The sequence below is a fragment of the Schistocerca serialis genome, chromosome 1 (assembly GCF_023864345.2).
Source record: "Schistocerca serialis cubense isolate TAMUIC-IGC-003099 chromosome 1, iqSchSeri2.2, whole genome shotgun sequence".
NCBI lineage: Eukaryota > Metazoa > Arthropoda > Insecta > Orthoptera > Acrididae > Schistocerca > Schistocerca serialis.
Genome location: NC_064638.1, coordinates 339730702 through 339742161, shown reverse-complemented (window position 1 = coordinate 339742161; position 11460 = coordinate 339730702). Strand labels below are relative to the sequence as shown.

The 11460-nt window shown below is 41.4% G+C and overlaps 1 protein-coding gene across 1 annotated transcript in view; it reads right to left on the bottom strand.

Moving 5' to 3' along the window:
• Positions 1 to 327: 327 nt before the first annotated feature.
• Positions 328 to 11460, bottom strand: part of LOC126457355 (uncharacterized) — a 72560-nt gene continuing 61427 nt past the window's right edge. The window contains exon 4 of the mRNA XM_050093589.1: positions 328 to 695. The gene's annotated coding sequence lies outside the window, so the exon portion shown is untranslated. The remainder of the gene's footprint in view (positions 696 to 11460) is intronic.

Genomic DNA, 11460 nt, shown 5'->3' with positions numbered 1-11460 from the left:
CTGCATTTGTATCAGTAAAGCAAATGTCAAAGTCACAAACATGCGATTTCTCCGGAGAAACGATTATTAAAATTACTACGCACTGCAAAGTACCAGAGTAAGTTTTAAAGATGAGTTTGCTAAATATCTAGGAAGCAAGATTCATCTTTAGGTGTCTCTAGAAAATATTATTTCTGTGAAATAAGTTATCCCTCTGCAAGCATAAATTTTGATTTACAGAGAGCTATAAATACGACAACGAACGGCAATACTGAAATTCTGGCGTAGATAGCTGAGGAAGCTATGTGAATATTAAGCCAATTTTTTCCTCTAACTGGCCACTACAAATCATGATATCATTTCATTTTATTTCTTAGCTCATAATGATTAGCAAGTGAGTTACAGTTTGGTAATACAGATGAGGCAAGATTTTCTTTTTACACTTTTGCTACCTATATTATTTCTTCATTATCTGTTGCAGCATTAGTCCACCGGCGTTCACTTCACTGAATTCATCACACACAACTTGTCGTTCACTAAGTTAACACATGCATTGCTGCTATGAGGAAATGTTTGTTTCACAAATCGTTGTGAGAGCAAGAAAGCGTCTAAATACATTTTGTGCTTTTTTTTCATGTTCCTGCAAATGTCGCTGGAGAAGATCACCTTAGTCCATCACTGCCTACACTCGGGTAGTTACGGCAATTTTGCAATACCTGAAACCGAAAAGAAAGTCTTAAATTAGTCAATGAAAGAATGAAAACAACTGCTTACAACACAACAAATAGAAACAGCCACAATCGGCGCTGCAAATCATGAGAACTGGTTTGACAATGTTATTTTATGCATTGAATGAACGTCTCTCAGTTAACTAGTTTTCATTTCCCTACAGATGAAGAAAGTTAATGTAGCTTATTTCTAATAAGTCGTTTAAGTCATTAGGTTCTCCTTCAGTCAATAACTAGCTCACATTCGATGAATTAGCTGTTGAACCCAATATTGTGAGATTTCCTGTTTTCCAGATGTGCTAATAGGACAATCTGTGAATTGGCTCTGAATTTTGCAGTGTAAATATACAGGAAGATATGCACCACTGTAGGCACGATAATACAGGGGGTGGAGAAAACACCACAAACACATTTCTATGGCTAAATATGATGCAGGGAAACCACTGTATTTAAAACATCACCCAGTCGTCTCAGAATCGAATCTTATGCCATTCTTCCAGCAGAATAGTACAAGTGGAGTTAGCGATGACGTAGGTGTATAGCGATCACTAACTCTTCTCTTCAGAGTAAACCACAAAGAACGATAACAACGCGATCACGTGACCGCGGTAGCCACGCGAGATGCGACAGTACACTCTCGTGCTCTACAAGCAAGTCCTGGACGATAGAAGGAGTGTGAACTGGTCCCCTGTGGATCAGAGATTGTACCATGGGAGGCACCTGATCAGTCAAAATAGTCAAATAATCCTTGGCAGTAATGTGATCTTGCACAGTAGCCTTGATGCCCATGAAATACCACAATATGGCTGCCCATACCACCACCGAAACCCCATCATGTTTCACTCTTGGGACGTAACGTCGGCCATAAATTTGGAAACAGTGTGCAACAAGACTCAGCCGACCAAATGACTTTCTTCTAAGCCCACACGTTTTCTCGTTACAAGCATTTGCACAGCTGTTGTGTGGTCTAGAATTTCCACCAAGTACTGTAATTCCCAGCACCGTACTGTTTTGATGGTGACAGGATACACGAGTGCGATATTCAGTTCCGCAGTGACTTTTGAGGCTACTGTCCTCTTATTTTTCCTCACAATCCTCTTCAACGACAGTCTTGCACCATCAGTCAACTCACAGATTCACCCCGTGTTGTGACTTGGCACTGGAGTTTTTCTGTTTTTCCTGTATGTGGTATAAATTTTCGATATGGTGCCTCTTGAAAAATTAGCAGTTCGTCTGGTTACGGAAGCACCCACCATTCAAGGATCAATAACTTGCCCACGTTCGAATGCAGTTGACTCTGACGTAATGCGCCCTCAACTGCACAAAATGCTCTTCTGTCCACGACTGACACTTGCAGCGTATTGAGGAGACTGCAGAGCTGCCGTGTTTCCTTATTTTCGTACACACCCTGTTCATCGATTGAAGATCATATTTATCATGTTCACTCAGTGTTCCTGTGGCTCTGAACGTTTTTACAGTTATAAAATAAAATGTTTTACACCTCGCATCGAATTGAAAAACATGCTGTTGGCCACTATCTACTATGAGTTTCTAACCATTTTGTTCATGGAGTGATATCCATTATTCAGTTTTGTATCATGTGTAATTATGGTCCTCACAATATTATTAGAAATAAATTCAACTGATTGTTAGACATTAATAGTATTCTATGGAATATACCTTCTTATCACACATACATAGGATCTGAAAATAAGTTACGTTGTCTGGTTTCAGACTTTTAATGAAGTGATCACTTTGACTAAAACTACACATTCTACATTTTTATTTGTTTCAATTTGTTGCTGCAGATATTTAGGCCGAAAAGCACGTAAGCATTTCCTTATATGCTGAACAGCTGTCTGTTCTTTATATACATGACCCTAGAAGTATTCTCACTGACAATGCGTTGTCTTCACGGTCTCTTGATCTTTTAGTATGTTGTTATTACTGCAATTTATATGTCTCTATTTTACTACATAAGCTTCATTATCTCCTCCTTCTTCTTCTTTAATTTTTTTCCATAGAGGTTAGTCGTTTTCTCCTTCCAGTAGTCTCGGTTATTCTAATCGAAAGCCGTTAACCTCTTTTCATCTATTATTCGATCAGTGTATAATTCGTACGACAAAGGGGCTCTTCTCGGGGCTCACATTAGCAAACTTCTTATGTCGCCTGTCACTATTTATTCTTTTAACAAGCCCAACCACTAAAAGTTTTTATTCTCAAGTCTGCTTGTTATGGACTGTGTCACTTGCAGTTATCTCATACTTTAGATGTTTCGACCTTGTCTTCACTGGTGACCTGTAGGCACCTTCTCGTAGACACCGACGGAACAAAATCGCAGCACAATAAGGGAATTAATGTAGAGTAATGAAATGTTGGGAATACTTTTCTCTAGGTTACATTTTTAAATGATTAACGTCCGAAGATCACAGGTTAATGTAAGCGCGAGATAAGACACTGAAAAAGTGAAATGGTGGTTCATTAGTAACCGGCGTAACCATCAGAATGCTGAATGCAAGCATGCTGACGTGGATGCAATACGTTGCGCAGGTACCGGATGTCAGTTTGCGAGATAGAGTCTATGCCTGTTACACTTGGTCGATCAATAAAGGAACGGTTAATATTGTTTGTGGATGTCGATGGAGTTGTCGTCCGATGATGTGCCATATATGCTTGATTGGAGGCAGATCTGATGATTAAGGGGGTCAAGGCAAGAGCACGTTTGTGAATACAGGCGAGCGTTATCCTCTTGGAAAACGCCCTTTGGAATGCCGTTCATGAATGGTAGTACGAAAGGCCGAATCACGAGACTGACGTACAAATTTGCAGTCAGGGTGCATGGGATAATCACGAGGGTGCTCCTGGTGTCATGCGAAATCGTACCCCAGACCATAACTCCAGGTGTAAGTCCAGTGTGTCTAGCACGCAGACAGATTGATTGCAGGCCTTCACCCTAGTCTCCTAACCAACACACGACCATCACTGGCAGCGAGGCAGAACCAGTTTTCGTCAGAAAATACAACGATCTCCACACTGCTCTCCAATGAGCTCTCACTTGACACCACTGAAGTCCAAAATGGCAGTGGATTGGGGTCGGTGGAATACACGCTACAAATCGTCTGGATCGGAGCTGTCCTTGAAGTAAGCGTTTTGTAACAGTTCTATGAGTCACTGTGGTGCCAACTGCTGATCAAACGGCTGCTGCAGATGGAGTACGATGCGCCAGACCCATGTGCCGAATACGATGGCCTTCTCTGTCGGTAATACCAAGTGGCCATCTAGAGCCCAGTACATTTTCGTGACCACCACTACAAGAAATAATGTACAGTGGCTGCATCTCTACCAAGAAAGGACATCGAGCTTCTTTTTGCCTTAGTACATTACCTCGTCAACACTCATTGAGGAGCTGATAATGACGCCTTGTCGCCTTAAAGGCATCCCGGACTAAAGGCATCCCCACGTCCAGTATCAAAGGTAACTAATGCTCGCTACCTTTACAACGTGTATTTAAAGCAAACCTGATTTGAATCCTCATGATGGCGCTACCAGTGCGACTGATGCGAAATAAAAATAGATATCATTATTTAGATGTAGAAACACGGCTAGCGACTTTCGTTTATGTGCGCAACTTCTTGGTGTTGCGATCTACATTCACGCTCATAAATTAAGGATAATGCTGATACATGGTCAAACAACGCTCTGGTGTGTGGTTTGCGGGTTTAAATCAGCTCAGGGATATGACCATGGCGTGCATTTGACCTGCGGTCGTCGCACGGTGGCGCTGGCAGCAGTCCACATACGCAGAGGTGTGTTGGTGCATGTCAGAGTACGGTGCAGCGAGTAAGTGTGCAGACGTTTTCGGACGTGATAATGGTGACTGTGTGTCTAAAAGGGCCCAAAAAACACATATTGATGACGTTATGAGGGGTAGAATATTAGGGCGACTGGTGGTTGGTCAAACACAAGAGGTAGTAGCAGGGACCCTCCGTGTGACACAAAGTGTGATCTCATGATTATGGCAACGATTCCAGCAAACAGGAAACGTGTCCAGGTGCTACAGTACGGGACGTTAACAGTGTGCAAAACCACAAGTAGACCGATATCTCACCATCAGTGCCCACAGAGGGCCCAGAGTACTGCAAGTAGCCTTGCTTGGGACCTTACGGCAGCCACTGGAACAGTTGTCTACAGACACATAGTCTACAGACGACTGAACAGACATGGTTTATTCGTCTGAAGACGTGCAAGGTGCATTCCACTGCTTTGGTTTCAGTATCTTTGTCACAGGTACTGTAACTGGAACAGCAACAATACTTGTAAAATTTCGACGTATTCATTATTAATTCTTTTAACATTTATACACACTGTAGATAGTAAGATGGGCACTGATGGCTGAAAAAGGTTATTTCTTTTGAAATTTTATGTTAGTGCGCTAGCGAATAAATCGTTGGGGAAAAGTATTTAGACAAGCAGAAATTAGTCTACGGCGATCGACTCGCACCCATGTGGTAATGTAGTTAAAACTATTAGACTGGCGTATGGAATAAAAATAATATTATACCTATATTTGCTTTAAGTCATTGCATTATATACTAAACAACAATTAACACTATTAGCGTAATGTAAATTTACAGACACACACCAAACAACAGTTAACACAATTAGCATGTAGGTAAATTACCAGACGCAGTGAATCACTTTCTATGTATTCTATCTTACATGATTGCACCAGTAAATTGCGTTTTATGGAGTTTATGGTCCAAATATGTATGTAGCCGATAGGAAAAGCAGCATTATTTTCATCTGGTTTCCATCGCACAAATCAGCATTGGATATCCTCTATAATGACAAGAAAAGGAATGACAATAAATTTAATCACCTCAGCTGCGTAATACATCACGCTAATACAAAGCAACACCTGTTGTAACTTTGAAAATAGCCTCAATTCACTCATGAAGGCAGTCCACATTTGTCTTCAGAGATGCATTGTCCACTTGGAGCAATTTTTTCATGATTATATCCTGTAGAACTACCAAATTGAGACGTTGATTGGTACGTTTCATCATCTTTTCTCATCTTACAAGTTGTGGCTGTCAACAGCATGCTCATCAGAAAGATGTAGAAGAAAAGCCACCACTTGGCGTTGAAATAAACATGCAGATTCATGTTGATGCTAACTTGATTGAGCCGATGGGACTTTCCATGCTGTATTTGATTTGTGAAAAAGCAAAACAAAGAATAATCTGAGCATTTATCATGTCTACAATTCAGTGTCTTTGTCATTTTCTGGTTGAAGACGTGGTGCTGTGAGCAATGGCCTTTTGCTAGGCATCCATGTACAAATGCTTATTACATGCAGTTTCCATAGCAATGTTCACTCAGAAACTGGTTGAAATGGAGAGCATCAATCCCTTTAAACTGAAACCTATCATCATCATCAAGGTTTGATACTCAACTCTTCATCACTCAGAATATTTTACGGCCACTGTTATTACGTCTTGTTAGTTAGTTGTGAGTGGTACATAACTTTTTGGAGATTCTTGGACAGTCCACACTGGTAGACCAACAGGTAGGGCAGTTTCATAGGAATTTCAATTTGAGATGCTTTCTTGAAACACGAAGACATTATTGCACATTGTTCAGACTTGAATGACAACAGGTGTCCATCAATGGCTCCATCTTAAAACTGTATTCCAAAATGTGCAGATACATCAGTCTATGCACAGTTTTTCTCTCCTATCTACACATTTTATTTGATTTGACAAGGTGTACAAAAGTATGTGTTACAACCAGCTCATAAATTCTCCACACCTAGACCACATTGGTCTCTTCTACATCTCCAGTACATTTTGTCCCTGCATCCCACAGTCGACCCCCACCCTTCAGAATCCTTGTCTGCTGCCTGGCATCTTTCAGCACATCCTATAAGAGATGATTTCTTATTTACATTTTTATTCAATTAATGAGTTGTCTATGTATGTATGTTGTTCTTTTGTTGACATAAATCTGTTAATAAACAGTAAAAGGCGTGCTCTGTATGTTGTCAACAGGGTGTTGAAAAAATCAGTGCCCAAACTAACAAGCAAATATATTTTGTAAAGCAACCATGTGTAAGAAACCGATACTGTGTGAACACTGAGCATGGGTAAGTAATGTAGAAATAGAGAAAATAAAAGTCAATGTGTCTAATGCAGTTACACCATATGTTAGTCTGAGTATGGAGCATGCTGCGATGTCATACTGTTGGACACTGAGCCAGTAAACAGTAGGTAGCACTAGCGCTTACATGACAGCTACTTTGTCAGTGTGCAGCACTGCACATGTGGACGACCTGTACATTGACTAGCCAATTCTCGGACCTCACCCTATCAGACTTCTTTCCCTGGGGCTACATCAAAGCTAAGGTGTATTCTACGTTGACTCGGAGGTGGAATTTGTTGCAAGAATGCTTTTAGCAGCCACGCAAATCCAGAACACACCAGGAATTTTCATGAGAACATGAGACTTTCTCCTGTGTGGATAACAGCTCTGCACTGAGGTTAATGGTACTCATTTGAACATTTATTGTAAATTGATAGTGAGCAGAACAATAAGACATTTATCACCATATTATTGCCAAACACACATAATAACCTCCTGATTATTCAATACTCTAAGAATGCTTTTTTTTGTCATCAGTCTTCTGATTGGTACGAAACGGCCCACCACGAATTACTTTCCGGTGCCAACCTCTTCATCTCAGAGCAGCAGTTGCAACCTACGTCCTCAGTTATTTGCTGTATGTATTCCAATCTCTATCTTTCTTTACAGTTTTTACCCTCTACAGCTCCCTCTAGAACCATCGAAGTCATTCCCTCATGTCTTAATAAATGTCCTATCATTCTGTCCCATCTCCTTAACAGTGTTTTTCACATATTCCTTTCCTCTCCGATTCTGCGTTAAACCTCCTCATTCCTTACCTTATCAGTCCACCTAATTTTAAACATTCGTCTGTAGCATCACATCTCAAATGCTTCGATTTTCTTCTGTTCCGGTTTTCCCACAATCCATGCTTCAATACGATACAAATCTGTACTCCATATGTACATTCTCAGAAATTTCTTCCTCAAATTAAGGCCGATATTTGGTATTAGTAGACTTATCTTGGGAAGGAATGCCTTTCTTGTCCTAGCTAGTCTACCTTTGATGTCCTGCTTGCTCCGTACGTCATTGGTTATTTTACTGCCTACGTAGCAGAATTCCTTAACTTCATCTACTTCGTGACCATCAATCCCGATGTTAAGTTTCTCGCTGTTCTCATTTCTACTACTTCTCATTACCTTCGATTTATTCTCAGTCCATTCTGTTTACTCAGTAGACTGTTCATTCCACTCAGCAGATCATGTAATTCTTCTTCACTTTCATTCACGATAGCAATGTCATCAGCGAATCGTATCGTTGCTATCCTTTCACCTTGAATTTTAGTTTCACTCCTGAACCTTTCTTTTATTTCCATCATTTCTTCCTCGATGTACAGATTGAACAGTAGGGGCGAAAGGCTATGTCCTTGTCTTACACCCATATTAATACGAGCACTTCGTTCTTGGTCGTCCACTCTCATTATTCCCTCTTGGCTGTTGTACATATAGCTTACCCCTACTTTTTTCAGAATTTCGAACATTTTACATTGTCGAACACTGTTTTTAGATCGATATATCGTATGAAAGTGTCTTGATTTTTATTTAGCTTTGCTTCCATTATTAATCGCAGCGTCAGAATTGCCTCTCTCGTGCCTTTACCTTTCCGAAAGCCAAACTGATCGTCATCTAGCGCATCCACAATTTTCTTTTCCATTCTTGGGTATATTACTCGTGTAAGCAACTTGGATGCGTGAGCTGTTGAGCTGATTATGCGATAATTCTCGCACTCGGCAGCTATTGCTGTCTTCGGAATTGTGTTAATAGTGCTTTTCCGAAAGTCAGATGATATGTCGCCAGACTCAAATATTATACACACCAAAGTGAATAGTCGTTTTGTTGCCACTTCCACCAATTATTTTAGAAATTCTGGCGGAATGTTATCCATCACTTCTGCCTTACTTGACCTTAAGTCCTCCAAAGCTGTTTTGAATTCTGATTCTATTACTGGATCCCTGTCTCTTCTAAATCGACTCCTGTTTCTTCTTCTAACACATCAGACAAATCTTCCCCCCCATTGAAGTTTTCAGTGTATTCTTTCCACTTATTCACTCTCTCCTTTGCATTTAGCAGTGGAATTCCCGCTGCACTCTTAACGTTATCACCTTTGCTTGTAATGTCACTGAAGGTTGTTTTGACTTTCCTGTATGCTGAGTCTGTCCTTCTGACAATAATTTCTTTTTCGATGTCTTCATATTTTTCCTGCAGCCATTTCGTCTTAGCTTCCCTGCGCTTTCTATTTATTTCATTCCTCAGCTACTTGTTTTCTCTATTCCTGAGTTTCGCCGAGCATTGTACCTCCTCCTTTCATCAATCAAGTGAAGTATTTCTTTGTTACCCGTTGTTTCTTCGCAGTTACCTTCTTTGTACATATGTTTTCCTTCCCAACTTCTATGATGGCCCTTTTTAGAGATGTCCATTCCTCTTCAACTGAACTGCCTACTGAGATGTTCCTTATTGCTGTACCTATAGCCTTAGTGAACTTCAAGCGTATGTCGTCATTCCTTAGTACTCCCGTATCCAACTTCCTTGCGTATTGATTCTTCCTGACTAATGTCTTTAACTTCAGCCTACTCTTCATCACTACTATATTGTGATCTGAGTCCATGTCTGCTCCTGGGTACGCCTTACAATCCAGTATCTGATTTCGGAATCTCTGTCTGAGGATAATGTAATCTGAAATCTTCCCGCATCACCCGGCCTTTTCCAAATATACCTCCTCCCTTGTGATTCTTGAACAGGGTATTCGCTATTACTAGCTGAAAGTTGTTAGAGAACTCAATTAGTCTGCATTCCAGTCCCCCATGACTACTGGATTTTCATCCCCCTTTACATACTGTATTACCCTTTCAATATCCTCTCTGTCTCTTCATCTTCAGCTTGCGACGTCGGCATGTATACCTCAACAATCGTTTTTCATGTTGGTATGCTGTCGATTCTGATAAGAACGACCCTGTCACTGAACTGTTCACAGAAACACACTTTCTGCCCTATCTTCCTATTCATAACGATTCCTACTGATATTACACCAATTTCTACTGCTGTTCATATTATCCAATACTCATCTCTTCTTTCCACTTCGCTGACACCCTACTATATCTAGATTGAGTTTTTGTATTTCCATTTTCAGATATTCTAGTTTCTCTACCACGTTCAGGCATCTGACATTACACGCCCCGACTCGTGAAACGTTATTCTTTCATTGATTATTCAATCTTTTTCTCATGGTAACCTCCTCCTTGGCAGTTCCCTCCCGGATATTCGAATGGGGAACTATCCCGGAATCTTTTTGCGAATGGGGTGATCATCATGACCTTCGTCAAGTACAGGCTGCATGTCCTGTGGATACACGCTACGTGTTTTTAATGGAGTTGTTTCCATTGCCTTCTGCATCCTCATGACGTTGACCATTGCTGATTCTTCCACCTTTAGGGGCAGTTGACCACCCCTAGGACAAGAGAGTGCCCTGAACCTCTGTCCTCACCTCCGCCCTCTTTGACAAGCCCGTTGGCAGGCTGACTTCTTATGCCGGAAGTCTTCCCCTGTCAATACTGATTATTATTCAAAATATAAGCAACGGTCGGATTCGAATCCGGCACCAAATATGCTTTGACTATGAATCGAATGTGCTACTCCTAGACCATGGGTGCAACATGTGATTGCTTTGCGAAAGGTACTTGTTTTTGTTTCTGTCATTATCGCTGTTAGCTTGGGCACTGAATTTTTGTACACACTGTCTGTCGTTGTTGTTGTGGTCTTCAGTCCTGAGACTGGTTTGATGCAGCTCTCCATGCTACTCTATCCTGTGCAAGCTTCTTCATCTCCCAGTACTTACTGCAACCTACATCCTTCTGAATCTGCTTAGTGTATTCATCTCTTGGTCTCCCTCTACGATTTTTCCCCCTCCACACACTGTCTATTCGTGTAAATTTTGGCTATGACTGTATGCAATACATGATACAGAAAGATCTATTTTGGATTTGACGTAATGTGATATTTGGACACATTAATAACATATCTAGTATTATTCGACGATTCGTTTGTTAAGACGGACCCGCCAGGTTAGCCGAGAGCGCTAGTGAGCTGCTTCCTGGACTCAGGTAGGTGCACCGGCCCCGGATCTACTCCGCCCATCGGATTAGCGACGAGAGTCGGTGTGCTGGCCAGCCTGGATGTGGCTCTTAGGCTGTTTTCCACATCCTCCTAGCTGAATACCGGGCTGGTTCCCACGTAACGCCTCAGTTACACGACTCGCAGAATTTGCAACACGTTCGCTCTCTTTCATGGTTTACAGTAGATGCAATGGGTACCCGTGGTCTAGGGGTAGCGTCTTTGATTCATAATCAAAACGTCTTCGGTCCCGGTTTCGATCCCCGCCACTGCCTAAATGTTGATAAATAATCAGCATTGGCGGCCGAAGACTTCCGGCGTAAGAAGTCAGCCTCATTCTGCCAATGGCCTTGTCAAAGAGGGCGGAGGAGCGGATAGAGGTTCAGGGCACTCTCTTGTCCTAGGGGTGGGAAATTGCCCCTAAAGGCGGAAGAATCAGCAATGATCAACGACATGAGGATGCAGAA